This window comes from Blastomyces gilchristii, assembly GCF_000003855.2.
Source record: "Blastomyces gilchristii SLH14081 genomic scaffold supercont1.19, whole genome shotgun sequence".
Classification (NCBI taxonomy): domain Eukaryota; kingdom Fungi; phylum Ascomycota; class Eurotiomycetes; order Onygenales; family Ajellomycetaceae; genus Blastomyces; species Blastomyces gilchristii.
In genome coordinates, this window is record NW_003101664.1 from 439,355 (window position 1) to 446,260 (window position 6,906).

A 6,906-nucleotide genomic window follows, 5' to 3' on the forward strand; every position below is an offset into this window, starting at 1 on the left:
AAATATAAGATTTCTCAACTTCTGACAAAAACAGATCTCACAGAGAGACTCTATTTTCATAATATCAGAGACTAAGTGTTATTAAAAAGTGTTACTTTCATGCAATGCACATGTACTTACTGCAGTGATTTACTCTCTATATATGTAACTGAGAGTTATAGCTTTCTTATACTGCACAGCTCTCTCTGAGATGCTGTTAGCAGTTTACAACTCATATAGTCTCTCAGTTTAGCATGTACTGTGTGTATACAGCTCTGTATACTGAGACTGTATTAATTATTATAATCTGACATGATACTTGCTTTTCACAGACCATGTTTTATTTAAAGAGAGAGAAGAAAGATACAACTGTTGTTTTATTAAGAAGAAAATGAATAATTAGTATTATTAAATATAATTTAATTCATCTGTATTTAAAATTTAATTAGTCTATACTCTTTAATTTAAGAGTTTCTAAGAGTGTTTTAATAGTTTTCATACCAGCTTGAACTTAGTGATGAGTTGAAGAAGAAGAGAAAAGAGAGAAGAAAGAAATGAGAATAACTTATCTTTATAATATGAAAACAGAGAATCACTGTAATCATTCTTTCTAGTAACAAAGATCTGTTTTCTGCATGTATCTCTGATATAGATTATATAATAACTGTATATAAAGAATATTAATAGTGCATGTATTAAATGAAGATAATATTACTATATAATACTGTAGCTGTTTCTGTACATCTCTGAATGCTGTTAATAGTTTCTTTATCTCTTTATATTTGATAAGTTAATAATATATTTCAATGCACTCTTTCTTTCATTATTATTAGTATTATCATCATCATTATTATTATCATCACTATTATTATCATCATTACTATTATCATCACTATTATATTATTACTAGCTGTCTTCTCTGCCTTCATCTCTCTTCAACACTTAGTAAAATCAATTATATTATTTCTCTTCAAATATTCTGCGGTTCTGTGAACTATCAAGGCGCGTGAGCACTGTCACAGATTGAAGAAAGAGAAGAAGAAGGTATTTAAGCACAGAGAGACAGATTATAAGATACATTATAATATTTTAAAGAGACTCTGTAAGAGAGCAGAATAATAACAATTTTAAGTAATACTTCTGATAGATTTAGACTGAACTAAGTATAGAAATAATGTAAATGACATTATCTATGAGAGATTGAAAAAGAAGATAGTGAAGAGTTTTATATAGTAGTGATGAAATCAGAAGAAGTTCTGAGAATGATTTAAGATCAAGATAAAGAGAGAGAGAGAGAAGAAGAGTATTACTATAAATAAGTAATAGCAGAAGAAGATTGAGAAGATATTAAAGTAGAAAATAAAGAAGTCAAAACTGATAAGTTTTTTATTAAGAGATAATGATTTTTAATAATACTTCTGTTCTCTAATTGATTAGCAGAAGCTGACAGAGAAGAAGGGAATTAAGGTCTTGTTTAGATCTCAAATGCACTTCATAATGCAGAATATTGAGAAGATAGTTCTACTTTCTGAGCATGCTAATCTGCTTACTGCTGAGATGAAACTCAAGACAGTAGATCAGAAAATGTGAGATTTTAAGACACAGATTAATCTGACTGAGAGAAAGCAGTGAGAACTCTTCTCTGAGAAGGCAGCAGAGAGAGATTTTAAAATAGTTATCATCTCAGATGAGAAGAAGAAGAAGAAGAAGAATAAGAATAAGAAGTGAATTATGAAGAATGATGAGAAGAATGAGAAAGAGAAGAAAGATAATAAGTAGAAAAAGTTTTTTTCTTTTGATATTAATTAGTTATAAGTTTGTAACTATTAGTTAATAATTGAAATTAATTTTGAGTTTTCAAAAATTATTATACAAGTTGTAATCAATTATCAATATCAGAAATAATATATATATATATATTTAACTATCATGTCACTATAATGTATAAGTATTAACATTTTTTCAACATTGATATTTACAATATTAATATATTTTTAATAATATCATCTGATAATGTAATTTGATAATACTCTCTTTCATAATATTAATATATTTCAAGAAATATGACAGAGATTAATCAAGATTATTTATTTACTTTTATATATTGATGATATTCAATCTGAGTTAGTACTAAAATTATAACTAAGCTAAGAAAGAAGATTATTTTCTCTTATATTAATTTTTCTTACACACATCAGTGATCAGTTATTGAAAATAAATTATTATCTTTCTTAAATTATTATTATATCTTCTGAATTCACTTCTTTCACTTCTTTTACTTCTATTAAAGATTTACAAACTCTTCAAGAAATCACTGTAAATCACAAAGTCTATGTTATTTACAATTCAATACAGAATACTCTTTTTCAATTATAATAAATGATTACTTCATTCTTTATATCTGATTTCAGATCATGAAATTTATGAAAAACTCAACAAAAACACTGAGATAAACTATGAAATAATTATCAACAGATTGTATTATAGATTACTAAAGAGTTATCTCTCTACTGTAATCACTATAACTTTATTCAGAAATATTCATTATAAACTGATTATAGTTCTAAAGAAATTTCTCAACATCTGAAGTCATCAGAATGCAGATAATAAAAGAAAAATAATCAGAAAATTACTACTGAGCTGATAAGTTACTTTATCAGATAATAATTTTTAATAACACTAACTTTCTAATTTAAAGAAAATCATGTGAAAATAACTGTGTACTAGTACTCTGATTTCATAACTCTTATCTGATAACTTTTATAAATAATTACTTTGTATATATATATCTCTGAATCTTTCTCTTTGATTAATTGAAAACTCTGAATTCTGAACACTTCTTCAAATGCTTAATTCAAATCTTCATATTTTATATCAATTCTGTCTTCAGTTCAATCTCAAGATATACTATAAAGTTAATATACAATATCTAGAATCAGAGTTGAAGAATCATTGAAGAGTATCTCTCACAGTGAATGTATAAACTAGTATAAACAATCTTACATTTATAAGAGTTATATGTTATTACATTGATAAGAACTGAACTTATTAAGAGATATTAATTGAATTTAAATCATTGATTAGTAGTTATACTGAAGATTATATAACAGAGATATTAATAACTATGATTAAAAATAACTATTAAGATATTAGTCTCAGTCTTCTTACAATTACAACTGATAATGCTGTGAATAACTACACTATGATGAAGAGCTTGAAGTAAAAATTGACTTTGTATTTCTGAAATAATAAACAAGGTCATATTCTCTGCATTGCTCATGTGATTTAACTTGTGATATAAACACTGATAAAGAATCTTAATATTAAGATAAAGAATAATGAGATGACTGATTCTTGAGATGAGAATGAGATAAAAGTGATTACTTAAGTAACTTTTATATTCATTTTATAAAAGATAATGTTTTTTAATAACACTTTTTAATAATACTACTGTTAATTTTGAATAGATTGACTAATAATTTAAATATCACAGATTCAAAACATTGCTAATGTAATTTGTATCTTCTCTAAACAATAATAATGATTTTATAATATTCAATAAATAAATAAATCAGTCATATCACTGAATATGATATAGAATGTTAGAATATAATGAAGTTCAATATATAAGATAACTATTTAAACTCTTCAATTATATCAGATAATTGATCATTGAGTGTAACACTCTGATTGAAAAAAGATTCAGATATTGAAACTTTCTGATATGAAGTGAACTCAGTTGAAATATATGATTGATTTACTGTTTCAGTTTTATAAGATAATAAAGATAGTCTCAATTACTTGTATATTAATACTGCAGTCAGTTTAGTGAGTGTATAACAGTTTATTTACTTATCTTGAGAAGTAGTTGAATTATTTAAAAAGAAACTCAGTCTGAGATAATGCTATAGCACAGGCTATTATTACTGTAAGAGATAAACTAGTATATTACTATAGTAAAACTGAACAATCTTTTACAGAGTACTATACTGTGACTCGGAAGAACGTATAACTGTCGGATAATAACGCGGCCGCTTCTGAACTTGCTTACGAGTGTAAAGAGGCCATAGCAGCCACTAATTAATTTAGTGTACAATATATAAGAAGCCGGTGTACGCCTGTAATCATACACTAACTCAAGCAACCTTTGAATCACATCTGATAGCATGTCTAAAAACTAGTGAGAAGTGCAGACTTCTTCAGAGTGTGATAATTCTGTCTATGAAGTGATTTATAGTTATCATACCAGTGTGGTTCTAGAATATCTCAAAAGATAGTATATGAAGAGCAGTGAGTGAAAGAGCATCTGATTGATACTGCTTCACTTGTTAAGAGAAAACTTCACACCCAGGCAAATGCCATGTATGTGAACAGATAAGATATGAGAAAGGAAATGAGAGCAGTGAACCAGATTCAAAGAAGTTCACTTTCTACTCAAAAGAAGGATAAAAAGAGAGAGAATAACCATCACTGAAGTTATACAATGATAACAGAAATTATATAATGATATAGTGATATAATGATAGACATTGTATGATCAATGAGAAATCACTGAAATGAATATCTTTTCTAGTCAATATGAATAACATTCTTCTCTGCTACCTGAACTGAAAGATATGTAGAATCTCTCAGAGAATTTACTTAAAGCAGTAAGAAAAGTAGCTGAAACTGCTGAACTGAAATTGAAGCTCTGTATATATATAAGGATTCTAAATGAGATTGAGATCTTGTGTACACAGTGACAGGCTGAGATGGAAGCTAAATAACAATTGACATTCACAGCAGATTAAGTATTCACTATAAAGAGCTTCACTGACACAATCATCATCATCAATAAGAATAGAGAAAACTAGATCTTAGATCTGCAGTAAGAGATTGAATGTTTATATAGACAGGTGACTATACTGAATCTGAAGATCTTATCATGATTGTTCATGATCTTTTCAGAAGTGTACACATCATCAGAGATCACTTCACAGAATGAGAATCTGAGTATAAAATATATCAAGTCAGAAGATCTGTCTGAGTTACTAAGCTTCAATAACAACTGAAAAAATAATGCTGCAATCAGCTGACTAAGTCAGATATGATTATATTATCAGATTAAATATGAACTCACAGATAGATAGTTAACAGAATTTCAACAAGTCTTAAGATCTGCTGCATTTCTACACAGAAAAGTAAAATCATTATAAATAACTGATAAAAAGATGAATCTCACAGATCTGAAGTGATATTCATTTTTATAAATATGAAATGAGTTTTTCAAATGAATCTTACACAACTTTGAGAAAGTGAACATATGAGATAAGTATTATAAATACTTCACTGAGTGCAGATAAGTAAGTGATCTTATATCATACTTTATATACTTCAGCTTACACTATCTTGCATTGAATAAAGAGCTTTCAATATCTTTCTATCTATAGATTTTCATTCATGATCTTACATCTGAGTTGAGAGTAGAATAAAAATACTTAATCTTATAATCAGACATAGTGAAAGAAGTATATAATATTCTTATTATACAGAAACAAGTAAGTTAATTATAACAGAAAATACTGTAATTGAGTATATCTCAGTAGAGAACAGATAATCAGACTTCTATGATATAAGTTATACATCTGAATGTGATGAATCTAGATCTGAATATCATTACTAAAGTACTGAATTCTCTGAAAAAGAAATCCTCTGAGTGAAAATCTTGATATTATGAGTATCAAGCTTGCTTTAACTGTAAATGTTAAAATCATGATGTAAAAGATTACACTCAGTGTGCACAGTTAAGAGAAGTAAGAAAGTTAAAAAACTAGCAGAATCAGTGAGCTTGAAGACACTCACTGATATTCTATGAAAAGTCTTCAAAGTGAAAGAGATGCTCATGTTAAATGACTCTCTGAATTCTGTGAATATTAAGAGAAAGCAGGCTTCTGAATGAGATGTAAGTGAGAATGATAAAGTAAACACTCATCTCAATGTCTTGAGACCTGAAATGTTAATGTATAAGAGACACTTGAATAAGAATTGAGAGATAGCTATAAAAGTATTAGTGAATACAGAAGCTTCTATATAATATATTAGTAATTATATAATCTGAAGACTGAAAGAGATTCACTGAGTGAAGAATCTCTGATGTATAAGATTATCTGATAATTAATATTTGATATCATCTGCAAGAGTAAGAGTTTCCTTACACTTCAGAGAATGATCTTGCTATACTTAAGTGCAAGAGCTGCAGAATATGAAATACAATCTTATTCTCAGACTCAATTAGTTTCAAAGATTCAATTCACAGATTCAATGATGTACATGTTATATATGATTGACTGATAGAAAGAGAACAGTTCATACAATTCTATTAACTGATATAAGAAGAACATTTCACATTTCTGATATAGAAGAGTTAAATCTGCTTATATATTAACAAGTAAAGAGAACAATTTGTAAGATCTTATTTAAAAGCATTCTGTATATCATACAGAACTCAGAAGTGGAGAAAATCAAGATAAAGAATATACAGAAGAATAAGCATATGAAGAAGCTTCTGAAGAAGTATGAAAAGATCTTCTGAATAAATCTTTCACTGAAATTGCTGCTAAAACAAGGATTCATACACAAGATTGACATAAGAGATGCAAAATCAATCAATCAGAATGTGTACTCTCTGTCATAAACACATCTTGAAGAACAGAAGTATCAGATCACAGATCTTCTAGAACATGATCTCATACAACTCTTATCAAGTGTGTGAGACTTTTCAGTTCTATTTGTGAAAAAGATGAATAAGAAGTAGCAGATATGTATTGATTATTGAGCACTTAATAAGCTTATAATCAAGAATGAATATTTATTATCACAGATTCAATAATAGTTGAATACAGTTAGAAATATCTGATATCTATCAAAGATCAATCTTCTCTCAGAATA